We start from the raw sequence: 20,626 nt of genomic DNA, 5'->3' as shown, positions 1-20,626 counted from the left end.
TGTGTGTGTTTTCTCTCCAGCAAATAAATATCTAATTTAAAAGAGATTGCGGCAATCTGAAATTTAGCTAGGTTTCAGAGAATGGATTAAAAGGAAATCTCAGGTAGGGCATCTGCTTCTGGGCCTCTGGACTGGTTTTGTGGCTTCTGATTAATTTCACAGCTCTGAAACAGTTTGATTCTCTCTTTTAGTCTCTCGAGGCTGTAGAGAAGAATAAGCAAGAGGGAAACTGGTTCTTGACAAAGTGCTATGAAATGTATTGTTTAGTTTCTTTAAAAAAGAAAAGTAAATGCAAGTGCTACAGAATACTGTGGTGACCAATGTAAGATTTTGAGTTGATTAACTGCTGTGCCTTGGGCTGTCTGGCAAACATTACAATATATTAAGATAAGTGGTAATTTGGTAGATATTTAATTTATGACTCTTTTTCTTAATTAAAATAAGAAAAGACATTCATTGTTAATAAAAAAAAGTCTAAAAGACATTGCTTGCTGTTTATAACAATGAAACTAGACCAAAAACAATGCAGATTAAAACCCACATTTTGGATTTTATGTGAAAAGAGTTATAAAGCCCCCTATTTATCTGAATCAGTATTCAGATTTCTAAATGCGTACATACACTCCTTAACTCTCTCGTCATATTTTTTCTTAGAACTAGATCTAAAATCCTGCTTCTTAGAATAAAATGCTGAAATGAATGCAGATTTTAATTGCCTTTTTGTATATGTGGTAGGCTTTTATTTACTCGTTTTCAGCAACACAGGGTAAATAAGCTGATCAGATCACAAGGACATTTTGAGAGGCGTCCCCAGAAGCATATAACTTCCTGCTTCTCTGTTTTTCCCTGAAATTTCAATTAGCTTTGGTTCTCCTTCCTACCTGTCCCCATGTGCCCTAAACGGCTGTGCAGTGTTGTTGTTGCACTGCTTACCAGCTGCTCTGTTCTGTTCAAGAAACAGCTTAATTTTAATGCCATGTGGAATGAGTCTTTCCTACATTTATGTAATGTGCTTTCAGGGCACAACTTCAGCACTGAAAGGACAGGTCTTTGTACAGGGCATATCCACACTTAGGGCTCATCCACACTTCCTTTTGTGCTGCTTTTCTAGGCACAGGTTCACACTTTAAAGCTCTCTGTCTGAGCACTTTTTTATTTTTGCCCCAACACTTTCTCTGAAAAAAAACCCACTCTTTACTGCTGAAAACAATTCTGCAGAAAACCTGAATTGCTATTTGTTCCAATTCAGCACCAAAGAGTGGTTTTTTCTTGAAGAAAGCAGCGGAGCAAAAGAAGGGGGGAGTGCTCAGACATGGGCCAGGAAAGTACAGACCTTTGCGTAGTATGTGTGGGGCAAAAGGTAAGTGTGGATGAGCCATTAAACTAGGATAATGGTTGTTCTCTTGCCCCCAGGGAAGCCTAGGAACTGTAGTTCTGTGATGGGGCCTAGAAATCTCTGATAAACTACAACAGACTCTCCAAGTGTCCCTATTTTCCAGGACAGTCCTGGATTTACAAAAGCTGCCCCAAGTTTCTGATTTGACCCCGGAATGTCCCACTTTTCCTTAGGACCGTCCCTATTTTCACTGGAGAAATTTGCCGGGTGTGGAGTTATACAACCCCTGAGTCAAGGAGGTAAGTACAACCTTTAGAAGACAATTGAACGCAGCCCTGTATAGGGAAGTTTTAAAAATGTTTTATTATGTTTTTATATACGTTGAAAGCCACCCAAAGTGGCTGGGGCAACTGAGTCAGGTGGGCTGGGTATAAATAATAAAAAATGTTGTTATTGTTATGGAATAAAGGTAAGGGACCCCTGACCATTAGGTCCAGTCGCGGACGACTCTGGGGTTGTGCTCATCTCGCTTTATTGGCTGAGGGAGCCGGCGTACAGCTTCTGGGTCATGTGGTCAGCATGACTAAGCCGCTTCTGGTGAAGCAGAACAGCGCATGGAAACACCGTTTACCTTCCCGCCGGAGCGGTACCTATTTATCTACTTGCACTTGGCATGCTTTCGAACTGCTAGGTGGACAGGTGTTATGGAATAGGACAGCCCTATTTTCATTGGAGAAATTTTGGAGAGTATGCTACAACTCCCACCATTATGTGAAGGAATAATTTGTATCAGTATATATAGTGTAGACATTCTCATGTACCATAGTACATAGCACCTTCCTCTTTGCATTGCTACTCAGCAGCCAAAGTATATGCGAGAAGGCCATGCTGAGGGATGGAAATATTTCTACCTTGCTGCAGTTCTGTGATCCCTTTGAAATGCTGTCATAGGCAGGGTAGCTTATTGGTCAAACTGGACCTAAGTAGCAGCTATAACAAGAAGATTTCACACTTGGCTGAACCACAATGTAAACTGAGTGGTACAAAGAGATCATCTAACATGATGATCAAGTCTCTAAAGAGAGATAATAGTTCCAAGCCCGACATACTTCCTGTGGAGGAGGACAGCTTCAACTGTCCTGCATGAAAAAGCTTGTAACCGTACTCTGTGGATGGCCATGTCTGATGACCTCTTACAGCCAGCAAGGTAAGGACTGAGTCCATTCTTGTTTCGCCTAAGCCCTTTTCCCATGTTCCTTCCATTCATATGCTGAATGTGTGGAGGGAGGGGGAGTAGAAATGTACCACCAGCAAAAGTGTGAAAGGGCCTTTTATGCCCTTTAGATTGTAGTGTCCTAATTATATAACTAGAAATCCTGAATGTGCGGAGGAGCTTATTTGTGGGCAACTCCTTTCACACTTCCGTTGAACATTAAGTGATAAGGCAGGGCCAACAGAAAAAGCCCTGTTCCCCCTTCCTGTCACTCAGTAGCTATTGCAAGTCATATGACAAAGCAGCCAACAGAAAAAATCCATGTATGGAATATTTGGGAAGATGTGTTTCTGATGTCGAGAAATGTGAAGGGGGAGAGAAGGAACAGTGTTATGTCAGTAGTGTGCAACTAGGATAAACCTCAGCCTGATTTCCTTTCCCGAATGCAAGTTTTTTCTTCAGAGAATCTTAGAAATCAGAACATTCTTACTAATGATAGTTTCCATTTTCAGCCTGTAGGGAAGCAAACCCTCTTGTTCCACTTGCAGCCTACACATTGACGCAGCATGCCTTTCTTTTTCTTTTTCTTTTTTTTTTAAAGAAAGAATCTAATTTTGAAGTGTCAAGCAGAAATAAAATTAGAAATCCTCAGCTGGTGTAAATCAGCAGCCAGTATAGCTTCATCCAATGACTAGCTTTAATCTCAACTTTTTTCTTTACAAGGCTAGAAGTGTGACATAGTCATATATTCATGAAAACAGCATTTCTGACCTTAGCTCAGTAGTCCTCGTGGCAGCCAGCTGCTGCTGTGTGTGTTGCAAAAGCTATTGATTCTTGGTGGTGGTGGATGGTGCTTATTTGGCCAGGAAGAGTGGAGTGCATGGCAGCTAACTAGGCAGAGCCAGGGGTAACATCAGGTGAAGTTAATGGCATTTGCTCTTACAACAAAACCGTTCATAAAACAATTTCCCAGAAGGCAATTGTAGGCTGCATCAACAGAAGCATAGTGACCAGATCAAGGGAAGTTCTGGACACTACAATTTAAAAAGGATATTGATAAGATGGAATGTGTGCAAAGGAGGGCAACCAAGATGACCAAGGGTCTGGAAACAAAGCCTTATGAGGAATGGTTGAAGGTGTTTGATATGTTTAGCCAGGAAAAAGGAGAGTGTGAAGAGATGTGATAGCCATCTTAAAATGTCTTAAGAGCTGTCACATGGAAGATGGAGCAAGCCTGTCTTCTCCTGCTACTGAGAGTAGCACCTGAACCAATGGCTTCAAGTTACAAGAAAGGGGATTTTGATTAAACAACAGGAAGAACTTTCTGACAGTAACAGCTGTTTGACAGTGGAACGGACTCCCTCAGAAGGTGGTGAACTCTCCTTCCTTGGAGGTTTTAAAGCAGAGATTGGATGGCCATCTGTCATGGATGCTTTAGTTGAAATTCCTGCTTTGTGGGGAGTTGAACTAGGTGGCCCTCAGGGTTCCTTCCAACTCTTCAATTCTATTATTCTATGAGACTCTATTCTATGAGTAACTTGCCCAGGAAACTGAGGATAGATTCCAGTTGTGTGTACACTTACTTAGGAGTAAAACCCAATGAAGTCAGTAGAGTTTTCTTCCAAGTACACTTACATAGGATTGTGTTGCATATCCCATCACTACCTCACTCAGATGGCCAATAACAAAAAAGGATAGAAGAGATCATTTCATCAGGTGCAGCTTGTACAACAAGCTACACCGCAGCAGCGCCGGCTTGCGCCCGCGACTGCAACTACCTGGGGCTGCGTGCCATCACCAAGATGTGTGTGCATGCTCAGGGGCATGCTGACATTACTTGTGCAGGTAGTGCACTCACGCTTCTGCACTTTGTGGGTGTCCTGGCCCCCATTTAAAATGTGGGGGCTAGGGGATTCATGGCCCCAGGGAGATGGCGCTCCTACTACACATTCCATAGGTTTCCTATTCTACACAACCATTTTAGTTAATACCTGACCTATTTTTGCATCTAGCCACCCCATTTTTCTCCCACACCCTTAAATTCAATTCTTGCATTCATCTGCCCTGCCTTGACTACAGTCTTAATGCATGCTTACATGGGAATAAGCCACACTGGATTCAGTAGGACTTACTTCTGAGTAGATGTGCATAACATGCTTAAGTCCCAACAACATTAGTGGAACTAAAGCTGCAGTCTTACACACACTTGGAAGCATCCCAGTGAACACAGAAGGACTTTGATCTGACTACGCATACGTGGGATGTCGCCACATATTTCAAGGTCTTGATTTCAGTGTAATTTAAACACACCTAACTTTCAGTCTGTTTCCCCCAGTGATTATACTGCATGGTATCCAAACCCAAGAACTATTTTCTTGTAGAGACCACAACCCATTCAGAGATGAAAGAACAATACCCCCACCAAAGGTATGGAAGGATCATCCTTTTGAGCAAAACACAAATGGCATTTTAGCCTGAAATCTAAAACAAAAATACTAGAATATATTAAGGAAGTAGCTTTGCTTTAAGACTCAAATTCCACCAAGAGGCAGATCCATCTACAAAGAAATTCAGCAAAAACATTGCTATAAAAATCTGCTGGCCTACGCTTACCCTTGTGTACATGTGCCCACCTAAGCAAAATAGTTTTCACTTAAGTATGTGAAAAGGTAAGACTTAGGTAAGACTTAAGTATGTGAAAAGGTACCTTTTTTGAGGGAAGGATTTCCCTAGCTGAGGTGCAACTGCTGAGAAAAATACAATAAGACGGGTCTCACAGGGACCTTTTTGCAAAGGACAGGTGGATTCAAATGAGAAGAAATCACTCCTGGAGGTACATTATTAGACTATGGCCATTGCTAGCTTTAGAGAGAACAACTTCACATTCTGCATGGGGGGGGGGGGAGCAATGCCACAGCAGCAATACAGGAAACAGTTTAGAATGCCATCAAAGCTTACACCTCTGCTTTCCAAAAGTACATTTTACTTTCAGCCATGTATTCACTTTTCTCAAGAAACTGATGTAGCTGCTATGGATATGTTTAAATTAATTCCTTTGACAACAGGGTCATTCTGTAGTGACCAATGTAACTTTTGTAAGCTTCTTTACATAATGTTTCATGTTTTAGCTAATATTATTTAACTCCAGTTAGCATTAAACTATTTATTTGGTAGGGATGCGGGTGGCGCTGTGGGTTAAACCACAGAGCCTAGAACTTGCCGATCAGAAGGTCAGTGGTTCGAATCCCTGCAACGGGGTGAGCTCCTATTGCTCGGCCCCTGCTCCTGCCAACTTAGCAGTTCGAAAGCACGTCAAAGTGCAAGTAGATAAATAGGTACCGCTCTGGCGGGAAGGTAAACGTCGTTTCCATGCGCTGCTCTGGTTCGCCAGAAGCGGCTTAGTCATGCTGACCACATGACCCGGAAGCTGTACGCCGGCTCCCTCAGCCAATAAAGCGAGATGAACGGTGCAACCCCAGAGTCGGCCACAACTGGACCTAATGGTCAGGGGTCCCTTTACCTTTACCTGTTTGTTAGGTACCTTGATCTTCCCTACAAAAATAATCAAGAAGTATGTCACTAGTAGTTTAGATGCTTTCTTGTTAAATGTGTTTTAAAAGCTGCGACACAGGTAACAGTTTTTCAGTTTCAAAAATGTATCTGTAGCCTTGTAGATAAGTGCTTTCTCTAAAACTATGAATCACATCACCCCAACCTACCCCAAATTTATGGCAATATACAGAAATAGCTAATGTTTCATAGGCAAGTGTCAAATGTATGGTAATGATTATTAGAAAATGGGGAGAAAAGGTTATATGGCAAATGACCCATGACCAATGTGACATGTGACAATTCACTGATAGAGGCAAAGCATGGCCACCCACCCTACACTTGATGTCATGAAGCTAAGGGTAGGTCTCAACCAAAAGGCTTAGAATTGGCCAAAGTTGTTTTGTGAAGCTTCCAAAGCGCCTGAAGACCAGCTGGTTTTCAGGAGCACAAATCAGGGACCCAGGGCTAAGCAGGATTGCTTCACGTCAGCCAGTATGAAGGGAGAGCAACCGTGCTGAGTTCAGGCATGCTTGAGAGAGCTGCCTGCAGCACTAAGCACCACCAGGAGAGGGGGCAATCCTTTCTTTGCCTGCCTGTTGAGGACATCTGTAGTTGGTAAATTCATTGTGATTGCACAGGGCCTGCTTTTCTTCTGAAATGTTTAATGGGAAATGCCGTTAAGTGGCCAGATGGGGTTGCTGCTCCCCCCCCCATACACGCACATACCCCTCTGGCCATAGCTGTATGCAGTGGCATAGCGTGGGTTGTCAGCACCCGGGGCAAGGCAAGTAATTTGTGCCCCCTAACCCGTGGATTTGCGCCCCCTAACCCCCAGATGTTGCGCCCGGTGCGGCCGGCCCCCCCCTGCACCCCCCACGCTACACCACTGGCTGTATGATCTGCTACTTCTTTGTCTTTAATTCTTATTTTAAAACTTTTTTTCCCTTGGAAGGATTTTAAGAATTGCATATGCAGCCCCCTCCTCTGTTGGAGCGGTATCAAAAAGTCTCTGTGAGCACAATATGGCTTGAAAATACTCTCCAAAGTAAAAGATCCCAGCACTGCCAAAGGGTTTCCACCCACTCCTTCATGTTGGAAAGCCATGCTTCATTTTTGTGGAAATAGAGAAGGCACTACGGGTACTGTTACATTTAGATTGGTATTGTGTTCAGTGCTGTATGAAATGCAGAAATGCCATGGGGATGACATCACAGGTGTTCTTGTGATAAGTACCTCCCCCTGTTTAAGTTTAGGATGGTTCCCTACACGGATGGCTCATCAAATTGCGGAGTTTCCATGTTCCTGATGTGGAGAATCTCTCGGAAGAAGTTGTATGCTAATTAAGATGAGGAGCTCATCTAGTTCAGTATTATTGACACTGCCTGGCAGCTGTCAGGAGCCAGAGTCAGGAGTAGGTCAGTAAAACACCTACTGTTCGTGAACTCTTTATTCAAAGCAACCAAAACAGCCCAGTCCTAGTGGTCACAGCAACCCTTCCCACCAAGTATTGCCCCAGTGAGGCAGTTGCAAGGACTGAAGGTCCCAGCATTCGCACTGGTCTCTAAGGGTCCTCCCCAGTTCCTTTCCCAGCAGCCCAAGGCTCCATCACCTTGTATCTCATTGGTCCACCCTGTTCCTTTCTGTGCATGTTCTGAGAGACCGGGGGGAGAGGAGTTGTTCACAGCAGGGGGGGAGGACACCCCCACAGATCCATTCAGCAGCCTGCATTATTGCATCCTCTTGGCCCCCATCATCTCCAGCTTCCTCTTCTGCCTCTAATCCTTGACTGCTGTCTGCCACAACCTCTTCCTGCTCACTAAACCCTGTTGCTCCTTCAGCTTCCAACACCGCCTCTTCCCAGTCTGCTCCCTCTTCTCCCTCTGACTTCTCATTGTTGTCCCACCACCACTCCCCGGGCTCTGTGCCATATTCCTCTAGGGGTTCCCCAGATGGTTCCTCCCCACCACTCCTCTGCATCCAGCCAGTCTATGACAGCAGCTCGTGGAAGAAATTCAATTTGGAGTGTATTTTAATGGAAACCTGTCTATTTTGCACTTCTTGAACCAATATGAAAACCAAAGTAACAGCTATCTTTCAAAATTTACACTTCTTCGAATTTTGTGATGTGATTCTCCACCCAAAAAATATGCACCAAAATTGTTATATTAGGGAAAAGTGTTCAAAATAAATGCATTTATCAGTGGAAATAACATAAAAATGTATTATATTAAGAAAGATTCCTTTCAAAATATGTATATACAGTGGTACCTCTGGTTATGAACTTAATTTGTTCTGGAGGTCTGTTCTTAACCTGAAACTGTTCTTAATCTGAGGTACCACTTTAGCTGATGGGGCCTCCCACTGCCGCCGTGCAATTTCTGTTCTCATCCTGAAGCAAAGTTCTTAACCAGAGGTACTATTTCTGAGTTAGCGGAGTCTGTAACCTGAAGCACCTGTAACCTGAGTTACCACTGTATTAGTTAAAACTGTATTCAAAAGTACGCGTCAGTAGAAATTTGTACTGATCAGGATTTTTTTAAAATGCAAATTGTTATGGTTGGAAAATGAGAAAATGAAATTTGTCCATCCCTATCTGGAGGTGCTAGGGATTGGACCAGAAATCTCTCACATATGCTCTTCCAATTAGCTGTTGCCCTTCCCCTGATTAAAAAATTGAAATGCCATTTCTTCTCTGGATGCTATTTCAACATATTTTTGAAAGAAAATAAAGGAAGAGCCAACATGTGTTTGTCCTTTACTGAGAAACAGATGCAGAAAATGACAAAGGATGCTGATAAAAATAATTAAGATCTGCTGGTTCTATCAACCTGTAGTAGAACATTCCATCTCTCTCTCTCTCTCTCTCTCTCTTGATATTGTTTAGTCTCCCATGGTTTCTCAGCCTTGTGGTGCTCTTGGATTTGTTTCAGTGGTGGCAATTTCACACTGAGGAAATGTTCTCCAACTGGTGGCAAAACTTCAACTCCCCCCCCCAAAAAAAAAATTTGGAACCAGCAGCTGCCATTCATGCTTTCCATGACCTTGAGGCTGTGACTGCTGAGACACGCTCTGTACATTGCTATCCTTAATGGCTGTTTGGAGACAGCAGCCAGTGCAGAATGTGTCCACCTGTCTCCTTATGGGACTGGATTGCTAGGAGTGCATTATACCAGTGCTGGCTGCCAATAGCTTTCCAGTTGTAACTGCTAATGCTATGGCTCTTCATACCTGAAAGACAGCACAGCTCCCTTGGGTCCAATTCAGATATTTTAAGATCGACTAGAATCACCCTCTTGACAATACTATCTGTGCTTCATACTCAGAGGTGAAGAAGGGAGATGTTCTACCGTGGTGTTTCTCTTGAAGGTTTACTAAATCCTGAGCAGCTTTTATATGCACCAGAAGATTTTATCTTACTTGTTTATCTTGGGGTGGGCATTTGATGACCAGGGATGTTCAGGTACTGGATCCTTTATCTTAATTATATTTTAGAATTGTGAATCTGCTTTCAAGCTGTGAAATGCAATAAATATTTGGGACCATTTGCATTATGCATGAAAGTTGGGGGGGAGCCCAAATTGCACCAAATTATGCAAGTTAAAGAAATTATTTAGGTCACTCTGACTGCAGAAATTGTCATGGAAAGCAGAACAACTTATTGCAAGGACTGGAATTTCAAGCCTTGTGCATGGAGGGACTTGTGAGGCTACAGTTAGGAGCTGCCAGAATCTATATGTAGCTTCTGTATGGTAACGCATTACACTGCACACTGCACCAACTGGTCCTGGGCCTGAATACAATAAATATATATATATATACACATAAACATATATCACACACTCTATAAAGCATCCTTAAGATACGCAAGTTCAGCAGATGGCAAACAACTTCAAACTGAGTGACTCATTATAGTTCCTAGCCCCCTCCAAAGGCTTGGGCAAAAAGGTACATCTTCACCAACCAATTTTCCATTCTGTGCACATGACCAAACCAGTATAAACATTGCTGAGACAGAAGTGTGAACATGCTGGGAATGTGGTCTTGGAAGAGCACATGTTTGTTTGAGACTCTGTCCTGCCATGTGATGCCCCAAATCTTCCTGATACGCTATTATTTCAATTTTTGCAGACTCCTGTTGGGCTGAAGGTGAGAATGAGTTTAGGGTTGATGTGAGAGTTCAACCTCATGTTCAGACTTCATACCTCAGTAAGCTATTTGGTGGGGAGAATAAGAATGGACGGAAATCTCATTCTCAACAGCTGGTTAGGGGAGAGTTAAAATAATGGACTGGCAGTTTAAATTTATTCATAGTCAGAAGCTGCTAATGTGCTGTGTGTGTCTTTAAATGAGCAAAACCTTTTTTAAAATATAAAAATCTCAAGTGTATTTGCCTTCTGATGTAGTCAAACTTTTTAAAAAATCTCCTTTGTATCTACAAGAGAGGGAGAGGCTGCCAGGTTTTCTTCCAGCCAAATCACAGCAGATTTAATGTGTGTTTCTTTTGCATATTTGTCACTTTACCATCTTGGAGAGGGGTTATGTGGAGTATATTTTTACTGCCTAGGCAAACATTCATGCTGTTCAAATGAATGTGTTTTCCTTCAAATTCCGTATCTCCAAACTGGTGCACAAATACTACCTACCCTGCTTTTCTTTGCAAATGGCAAGGTTGCTGGTTATTGTTGATGTTGGTTATTCACGATGATCAGGAAAAGTAGAGTCTGAGCTCCCATTAATTTATCAACACAAATGTGTTGATAGGGATATGCATTCCCCGAAAGCTTCCGAATGTGAATATGAAGCTGTTTCCCTACTTCTTGTCTCACCCCACGACTTGTGCGCAAAGCAGCTATTAAAAGCATAAGAGGACCCTGCTGGATTAGCCAGTGGCTGATCTAGTCCAGGATCCTGTTCGTAGTGTGGCCACTCAGGTGTCTTTTGGAAACCCTCAAGCTCAAGAACACTCTCCCCACCTGAGGTTTCCAGCAACTGATGTTCAGAAGTCTTACTGCCTCAGCTCATGGAGGCAGAGCATAACCTTATTGTCCCTGAATTTGTCCAGTCCTTTCCTAAAACCATCTGAGTTGGCCATCATTGCCTCTTGTGGGAAGGAGTTTCATATCTTAAGTATGTGCTGCATGACAATTACTTTCTTTTATTCTCCAACATTCAGCTTCATTGGATCTCCACAAGTTCTAGTGTTAGAAGAGAAAGGAAAAAAATACTTTCTCTGTCCACTTTCTTCATGCCATGCATATTTTTATAAACTTTTATCATGTCACTTCTTTACTTGCCTTTTCTCTAAACTAGAAAGTCCCAAATGCTGCAGTTTTCCCAATAGGGGAATCTCTCCATCCCCTTGATCATTCTGGTTGTCCTTTTCTGAACCAGAGGCTAATGGCTGAGTGGGCTCTGGGCTGAAGACTGTGGGGCTTCAATTGAATTGTGTTTTCCTTCTTAGAAATATCATCTATAAGGAAAAACTGAAGTGATTGGAGACTTTATTTAAAGCTTCTATTTTAACAAAATATTCTTAATAGCTTATATGGCCTTTTATCAAAAGGACCAGTCAGGCCCAAATCCACTTAGATCAAAGTTTGTATATCAGATACTCCCAAACTGTTCACTGGGTGTGAAGCTTTTAATGTTTTCTAGTAGTAAATTCCTGTGTGTGCCTATTGAATTCAGTGTGTCTTACTCCCTGGTAAGTGGGGTTATGATCTCATCCTTAGTGTGTACAAAGACAATTGTGCCAAAGAATGGCAGTTTGCAAATATCTTTTCTGTATTCTACATTGGTTTGCTGCTCCGTAGCATAAAGCTTTTACAATAAATAAATAAAAATTAAACCCAAAATATTGTCTAATCTCTTATATGCCCAACTGATCACTGCACTCTGCAGGAGAGGCCAACTCACAGATACCATATCATTAGGAGGTCTGTTCCATCTGATCAAGCCTACAGTGTGACAGCACCTGCCCCTTGGAACTCCCTTCCATTTCATATCAGGCAAGCACCATCTGTATCGTCTTTTAGTGCCTGCTGAAAACTTTCTTCTTTCAACAAGCCTTCTAAGTGGAGTGTTTTTATTCCCGTCGGCTTTGTATATTTTTATATATGCAATTTCAAAAATTATCCTTACATGTGCATTTGGTTTAGAAATGCTTTACTGTGTTGTTAAATCTATTAAAAATGCTTCCTAGGAAGCAATCCATAAATAAATAAAATAAACCACAAAATACATGGATGCAACGGACACAATATCATAAATCACTGTACCCCTGAAATTAAAACACAGACTTATAAGATAGGAGGCCCAGACTTTGTAAATTATATAAAAGGCCTGGACAAACAGAAAGATTTGATCCTAGTGCCAAAATGACCAACAAGGTGCTGCTGGGAAGGCTGTGCAATTACTGGGGTGACGCTACCAAAAAACACCCTCCCTAATGGCTAGAGCAGCATAAGGCCATTTGTGAGAAGGAAGTCCTCTGGGTAACCTGGTCCCAAGCCAGTTAGGGCTTTAAATATTAACCCAGCACTGTAAATTAGGCCAGGAAACAGACTGGGAGTGAATGTAGCTGACAAAACATAGGCATAATATGGTCCCAGTCCCAGTTGATAATCTTGCAGAAATATTCTGGACCAGATGCAGCTTCTGGATTGTTTTAGAGGTAGACCCATGCCCAATGTTAGCAGACCTTCAGTAATTGCAGCTAAAGTATCTCCATCCAAGTAAGGTTGCAGCTGGCATATTGGATGAAGAGTTTATACACTTGTTCTTTTGCTTCCCCAGCTTATCCCCAAGGAAAACTTCTCTTTAGCGCTCAATCAGCACAAATGGCAATACAGGTTTTCCACAGGTTGCCATTTCTTCCTATCTGTTGCAAGTGCTATGAAGTTGTTACAGTAAGTGCCACACTTTAAACCAGTGCTTTTCTTTTAGATAAAAAGCTGCTGTTACTCTGTACCCTTGAGTCCCCCCAAGATGGACTGGAAAGTACATCACCATCTGCTCTGTACAGTGCAAATAGGTAGGTCCTACCCATTACCTTGTGTCTATCTGTCTACCATCTATCTATATCATCTATCATCTATCTATCTATTGTCTGTCTGTCTGTCTGTCTATGAAAGAACCACCCATCAAGTAAGGAAAACATGCACAAAAATCTGTTTTCTGTGTATGGGTTTCACGTGAACTGGGCTGCCTGCCTACCATCATTTTTCAGATGTAAAAATGTCCATAATGCAGAGAAACCTGTGGGCGCTGTGACCCAGGCCAGTTATTACATGTTTTAGCTTAAAATAAGAAAGCAGCAGAAACAATACCAATAAAAACAATTTATGCATGCACAATGTAATATAAACTCTTAATAAAATCTCAGAAAAATGTAAGAAAGAGTGTGGCTGTGGGTTTTTTTAAGTGGGGAAAGAATAAAAACAGATTCCTGAGTGAATCCCCTGAAGGCACCATGAAAGTAAAAAGTGTGCTGGGTCTCTTTAAAGATGAAGAATGAAGGAACAATGGCAAATATTTGGAGGGGGCGAGTTTGTTTAGCATGGCTTGAGGCTCCAGGAGCTTTGATGAACCCTAAAGCACCCAGCAAGAAGTCTATATGTGTTGGATGAGAAAGTGGAAAGAACCAAACGGCAGCATTTCTGTGGCCAGCATTTAAGACATTGAGAGGCTCCTGGAAGGAAAAGAAAGGGAATGTTGGAAGCCCTTGTCACCAGCAGGAAAAGAGATCTCATGAGTCTACCATGACTCAGGTAAGGAAACAAGATCAAACAAGTGCTGCAAGCGTGTGTGTAATCAAGGGCTACGCAAAGCACAAAATGCTGACAGGACTCTTGAAAAGGAAGGGGGATAACTTGGAGGGACAAGAAAGCAACACATTCTGCACAGTCAGCATTTTTTGAGGCTGGCAACGACACTGCTTGTTTCTGGCAATTGAATAGGTGCTGTCCCCACCAAGGACATGTTTTTGCATAATAGAGATTAGATGGTTTATTTGCTGTTGCAGGGAGAGCCAGAAATCTTTTTTCTTTTGTGGTAGGGCCTCTGTTACCAGGGTGCCATGTTTTAGCCATCACTCAAATCACATTGCAATGTGACTGTTAGCATCCACACTCCCTACCCACTGCTACTATTTCTATTGCAACTAGGATTTTGAAGTTGGCTGTGCAATTGTTGCAGGTACCTTTCATATATTAACCAGTACCCCAGTTACTCCTTCCATCTGCCCATACCATTTTGTGAGCATTGTTTTTCCAGTACGAACCCCTTCCTGGTGTTTATAACTCAAGTGCAAAAACACTCCTATGTGTCTGTCCTTGGCAGCAGTTTTCCCCTCAGCTACAGTAGCTTGGGTGCTTTTGCTCCCTCAGTAGTGGAACGCACGCACTTAGGCTGCTGCGTACACACTATATCTTTAAAGTACATTCAAGGCATACTCTTTCCCTTAAAAGTTTCTGACCACTGTAGTTTACCCTTCAAAAAGTTACATTTCCCAGCAACCCCTTAACTAGCTACAGTTCCCGGAATTCTTTGAGGGGGGAGATGTGCCTTGAATGTGCTGTAAAGGGTATAGTGTTCGCGCAACATCAACAACCACAGCGGTTGAAATGAGTACAGCTGCCCTCTCACAGAAGAGCTATATCTGAGAAAAGTGTTTGCCTTCTATAATGTGCGAAGTGTGCATTGAAGAATGGAGCAGTCCCACAGCAATTAAAGGCAGCTTAGCCCAGCAGGTATGGGAACTGAGATCCTAAATACTGGGACTTTATTATTTATTTATGCCATTAAAATTTATATCTCGCTTGATTGGGGGAGGACCTCAGAATTGTTTACAGAAGGGGGGGCAATAAAATTATCGGTAACAGCAATTAAAACAAATGTTTATTTTTTAAAAAAAAACCAATAAACTAAAAAACATCAGCATTCTAGATACTTGGGTAGGTTCATCAAAATAAAAATGTTTTTCAGCAGGTGCCAAAGAGTACAGTGAAGGTGTCTGCCTGATATCAATAGAGCCCAGGCACTTTTCCAGGTCAGAGGCGCTGTGTAAGATTTAAATATAACCTCAGGTAAAAAACACACACAACCCCAGTCAGAACAGTCAGCTGGCAAACTGTCTTCCAAGAATCATCCCAGGTACAACTTTTGCATAACTCCCTGCTCTTGATACCTTTGTGGTAGATTTGCAGCCTTGTAGTGCCATGATTCTGGCACTTTGTTCAGCATCCAAGGCCTGTAGCCTGACAGATAAGTAATATTCTACTGACATCTTTCCTTGTAAAATGGAAAGAAAGTGGATAATTTAATATAGATGTGACAAGCAGGAGATAGATTCCTAGCCTGCATGGATTGCCAGATTCAGCTCTGATTTGAAAGCATCCTTTAAAGCTAACGCAGGATTTTCATGTCCCTACAACTATTTCTCCCATCCTTTGTAGAACCCAGTTCTATAAAGTTTCGGAGGATAAACTCAGAAGTATATTAATTAAGACTTCTAAATTTGTTAAAACTTCTAATGAGAGCCATTTCACACATTATGCAGAACGACCTGCATCTGAGTATACACTTAAGAGTGGATACATTCAATCAGTACCTTTGGGACTTTATGTATTCACAAACCTTGTTTTTATCCTTAGAAGTTCTTGGGTGTGCACTTAAAATATGCAATGTGTGCAGTACTCCTAAGAGGTGGCTTGCACATACATTTAATCACTTGGTAATTCTCTAAACCAATGCTTAATTATCTTTATTGCTCATGACTTAGCGTCAGATGTTAATGAATATTGTAGCTGTGGTGATTAATGTCTTAGGGTCCTAAGAGGCGCAAACAATCATTTGATGCTACAGATTTATAAACCAGACTTTGGTGTGCATATGTTGCTTGCTTGCAAAAACAATGTTCTGGCTCTAGTTTCCTTTCCACACACATTTTTCTAGAAGTAGAGTAGGACAACAATCCTTAAGCTGTTTTGGTTTGTTGTCATGGCAGTACAAACCTATTTCAGGCTAGGGTTAATATGAGTAAAACAATGTAACAATGGCAAGATCAGGGGATCCACTTTGACCCAACTTCCATTTAAAGATTTAAAAAAAATGTAATAGTTATAGGCATTAAAATGAGCAATTCTGCTCACCTAACCAATCCTGGAGTCATGGGCTACTCTTCCCAAAGCATTGTCTTCAATACATTCACTATCTCTTTCAAGATGTTCATGATACCTCCTCCAGCTGAGAGCCAGATCATCCATGAGGCAAGATGAGGTGACTGCCTGGGGCAGCAGGATCCTTAGGGGCAGCAGATCCCAGTGTAGATCTTTATTCCCCATCTTGTCCCAGATGTAGAACTTCTCTCACCCCTTCCACCCTGGTAGGGAGGGAGGGAGGCACCATTTTGTGGTTCGTCTCAGGTGTTGAAATGACTTGGGCTGGCCCTGCTCCATCCAGCTCTTTCATTCTCCTGTGAAGTGCAGCTACAAAGGGCATCTGCTACATAGGACTAGTGACTCAGTAGGAAGTGCTACCAGTTCATTCAGGGTCAGACTCATATTTCTGCAATAATTATGAATGAGTGTTGTGATAGAAAACCATGGATACCATATAGCTGTGGCTCTGTAAAGTGGAGAGTGCATGGAATAGAATTTGAACATGTTTCTCTGCTCCGCATGGGTGTTTTTTTACTCAGATTCGAACATCTAGATCACTTCAGTGGATCATGCAGGCTTTCTAAAAGGTGCCATACTCTCCAGGTGTGTGTGAACAGTTTTGTATGCATGCTGGTTTACACCTTGCCTTTCCTTTTGCCCACAATTCATAACGTATGATGCAATTGCAAATGAGAAGCATCATAAAGGTTAAACAAACATTTCCTTTAGAGATCTTAATTGATCTGAAATGGCAGGAGCATCCAGTTTCAACAATCAGGATGCCAGAAAATGATTTAAATTCATTAAGCCATATCTGATTTACCAAGAGCTAGCACACTGTTGCTAGAGGGAAGAACTCCGACTTGTGCAGTCTTTGCAAGGAACAAGAGTGCTGTGGATTGGGATTGCACTCAAAGTTGCCCAAACCTTTAATCTAAAATTGGATGAAACCTTTGTAGATACTTCTACAGTATTGCTGGTGCATAATGTAATTTTTCTCTTACCTCTGACATTGAACATTTTAAATATATTGTTACATTTGTACATTGCTGCTCTAGCCATTCTTGAGGGGCCTTCTGCCTGCCTCTACTTGTTCACACTGAGCTTCAGTTTTCAGTCATGCAACTCTAGAGCTGGCTTTGATATTTAAGTAACACCAGCTACACTATGTGGCTGTTGAAGCAACTGTATAGACTATGGAGTTTGTCTACGGCATGTATCCAACTAAGTCCTACTCACAGTAGACCCATTGAAATTAATAGCTGCGTGTTAGTCATGTCCATTATTTTCAGTGGGGCTACCTGTGAGTAGGAGTACCCCTATATTTTTTTTACATGGATATAGACATAAATACTGCCATTTGTTACATTTGTATTTTATCATTCGACAACAAGCTTGAAGGAACATTTTTGCATCTCTCAGCAACCCTTTGAGGTAGGCTAGGCAGAGAAAGAGAAAAATTTCAAAGGTGAGCTGCTGAGCTGAGCAGGAATTTAAACTCAGGTTTTCTGCATCCAAGTGCAAAATAGAAGTGAAATTGCAGCCCTAACTTGTGAACAGGGTAAATTGCTTTGAATCAAGGCTATTTAAACCAGCAAGAAAAAACCCTGATATAAATAAATGTTTAAATCAAGTTTCCCAGTGGTACTTTTTCAGAGTTTCCTAAACAATGGTGCAGCTCTGATCACTAAAGCATGTTGATTTGCAATTAAACAGAGTATTATTTAGAGTGTTATTCCATTTTTACAACCAGGCCTTTTATCTCTTTGTTGGCAAGCATTACTTTTTTAACCTATTTTTAAATATTCCCATAAAGGATCTTTCTTATAATTAACCATTAATCCATGACCGTTTGTAAGGTTAACAGTCCAATCCTACGTATGTTTAATCAGATGTGAGTCCTGTTGTGCAGCTTTCTACCAGATTGTAGTTGAAGTTCTGGAATACAGAAACATGCACGCTGCAAAATTTTGTTTTCCACTCTCTTTTCAGTGTTGTTCCTTTCTTGCTTCCCTCTGCCTTGTCCCAGTCCAACACTCACAAAAAGGTAGCAAACAAGAACGAAGCGTCCTTTGACTTTGATAGGTTGAAGCATTTCTGAAAGTTACTGGGCATACCAGAGCAGTTTATTTTTTGTTAGATTAACAGTGATGCTAACACAGCTTTATAAATAAGCACTCAACAGTTATCAATCTGCGCATCATAGGCCTACCAGGGGCTGGCAGGGAGTGAGAGCTGTATTTCTGTGTTGGCTGCAGAGGAGGCATGGAGCAGTCCACCAACCCACTTCCTCACCTGGACAGAATTCCTGGTAGCCTATGGCTACCAGACTAGCCTACTATATATTTTGGAAAGTGCTTTGTCTGAAAGTCTGGTTGTTGGTTTGTTTATTCTCTATGTGTTTGGCAGCCTCTCAAGATACCGTCACAAAATTTGGCACAAGGGTTCCTGAGGTGGAGGCAGTGCTTTTCCTTGATATTTGGATGCAGGCCGCCATTTTGAATCAAAATGATACACTGAAACATGACTTTGGCATGTCTTTGCCCATTTTTTGGCATAGGCTTGGCCCCTTCCCCTTGTTACCAGAACCAAGTACAAAACGCTGTCCCTCCAAAGGCACTAAAGAGATAGCAGGTGGAAAGGTAAAAGTTTGTTCTAAGCTGCAGCATAGAGACTCAGCAGGATATCGCCAGACGTTCAAGTACAAAGTAGCAAACACACAAATGCATGATTTCTTGCATCACTATTGGCTAGGAACGTGTATGAACAAAGCATGGTATTCTTCTACTTGGCTATCACCCTTATTCCACTGAAATCTTTCCCCCACATTTTTTCCTTTGGAAATAACAATAACCGAAAAAATGCCTTTTAAATTATAACAGAAAATTAATGTCCCCCCCTTTTCCATAGTTATTATTTACATGGGTGTTCCATTTTTACTAATTTTTAGCTGCTCTTTCTGTTATTTATTTGCACGTTGCTGAAGTGTGAAAACAACATCAAGTATGCTATATTTTAGAGTCACTGCTGATGCTGCTCTTTTGCTGGTGTACATCAAGAGTCTCTGTGATTTCAGTGGAAGAATGAGACAGACCCTTGTTAATATTATCTGCCTATCACTGCAGCCTTCAAGCCACTTAGTCCAGAATAGCCCCATTTGCCTCCATGGGACTAGCTCAGAGAAAAGCAATCTGAAAAGCACAGCCTTTGTCAAGTACTAATTCCCTGGTGCAGTTATAAAAGCACTTTTATTCCCTCCAGCTTCCCCACTTCCACTTTTGGCTAGCTTTAAGCTGTTCTGATCTCTTAAATGTAGGAAGATATTAATAAAAGATGATTTAAACAATATGATCTGAGTTTTCCTTGACAGATTGTATGAGGCAATGGAAACTTTCTATTCTGGCACAGACAACTTTTAAAACCACTCAAAGGGCTGGAGAAACACATTTTTATAGTAGTAACTGAACTTTGTAGTATTATTTCAAGTAATGTGCTCTCTGCTCCCCGTCCATCCGTCCCACACTTGCACCAAACTGTTTCATGCTAATAGATGCAAGATACAAATAGTTCTTTGAATATTTTAATCCCATTTTTCTTATCTGAGCCATTGATTCATTCATCGGTCTGATTTATCCATTTGACTGCATGCTAAAAAGCTGTCCAATTTAACTGACCCATTCATGCAGGTTCTCCTGCTACCAGGACCAAATCATCTCACTGTTCATTTCAGAGGATGTGATCCAGAATAGTGCCCAGCTGCACTTGTGAAAGACTTCTATCCTACCTCATCAATAGAAGTAATCAAACTTAATGGCTGGACATTTTTAGTAAGTTGTTTTGATGGGATGTAAAAAAACAAACAAACTAAACCCATAGCAACCTCTGATTCCCCTCTCCATGTAAACTAGAAGAGAACAGAATATTCTTGTTCACAAAGCTGTTTTCAGTATGATCCACACTTCACTTGTCCTAAAGCACAGGTCCAAGTGGTTTTCCATTTGCCCTGGCTCATTCTCCTGGGAAAACCTGCTGCCTGCCGCTGAACCACTCAGACCCATGTCTAGAAAGCACAGAACAAGCAGAAAATCTCTTGGCCCCTTTGTGTGACTTTTGCAGCCTATTTAATTCAGTTCAGAACCACTTTAACTGCCATGACTTCTTCCAAAGAACCATGGCAACTGTTCTGTGAGGGGGGAGAAAATTGAGTTCTAGATTGCTAGCAGCTTTATAGAGCTGGATTTCTCTTATTTCCTAGATGAGAGCTATAAAAATGGATTTGAAACTGGTTTCAATGGGTGGTATTATTACTATTACTATTATTATTAAAATGTGTATACTGCATTTATCCATCGCTCTCATGGTGGT

The 20,626-nt window shown here is 41.6% G+C and overlaps 2 long non-coding RNA genes across 4 annotated transcripts in view; one reads left to right on the top strand and one right to left on the bottom strand.

Annotated features, from left to right (window-relative positions):
• Positions 1 to 20,626, bottom strand: part of LOC310837027 — a 244,651-nt gene that overhangs the window by 140,830 nt on the left and 83,195 nt on the right. The gene's annotated exons all lie outside the window — the stretch shown is intronic.
• The window catches only part of LOC310837025, a 155,292-nt gene that overhangs the window by 102,076 nt on the left and 32,590 nt on the right, over positions 1 to 20,626 (top strand). The window contains exons 1-3 of one of the 2 annotated variants that reach the window (XR_014560329.1): positions 2,357 to 2,543; positions 13,047 to 13,134; positions 19,992 to 20,092. This is a non-coding gene — a long non-coding RNA (uncharacterized lncRNA). Of the gene's footprint in view, positions 1 to 2,356; positions 2,544 to 13,046; positions 13,135 to 19,991; positions 20,093 to 20,626 lie in introns of those variants that run through there. The other variant, XR_014560328.1, reaches the window with a different exon arrangement.

This window comes from Podarcis gaigeae (genome assembly GCF_964106915.1).
Source record: "Podarcis gaigeae genome assembly, chromosome: Z".
NCBI classification, from domain to species: Eukaryota; Metazoa; Chordata; class Lepidosauria; order Squamata; family Lacertidae; genus Podarcis; species Podarcis gaigeae.
Note: the sequence above shows the minus strand (reverse complement) of the source record. Positions and strands in the feature narration are given on the sequence as shown.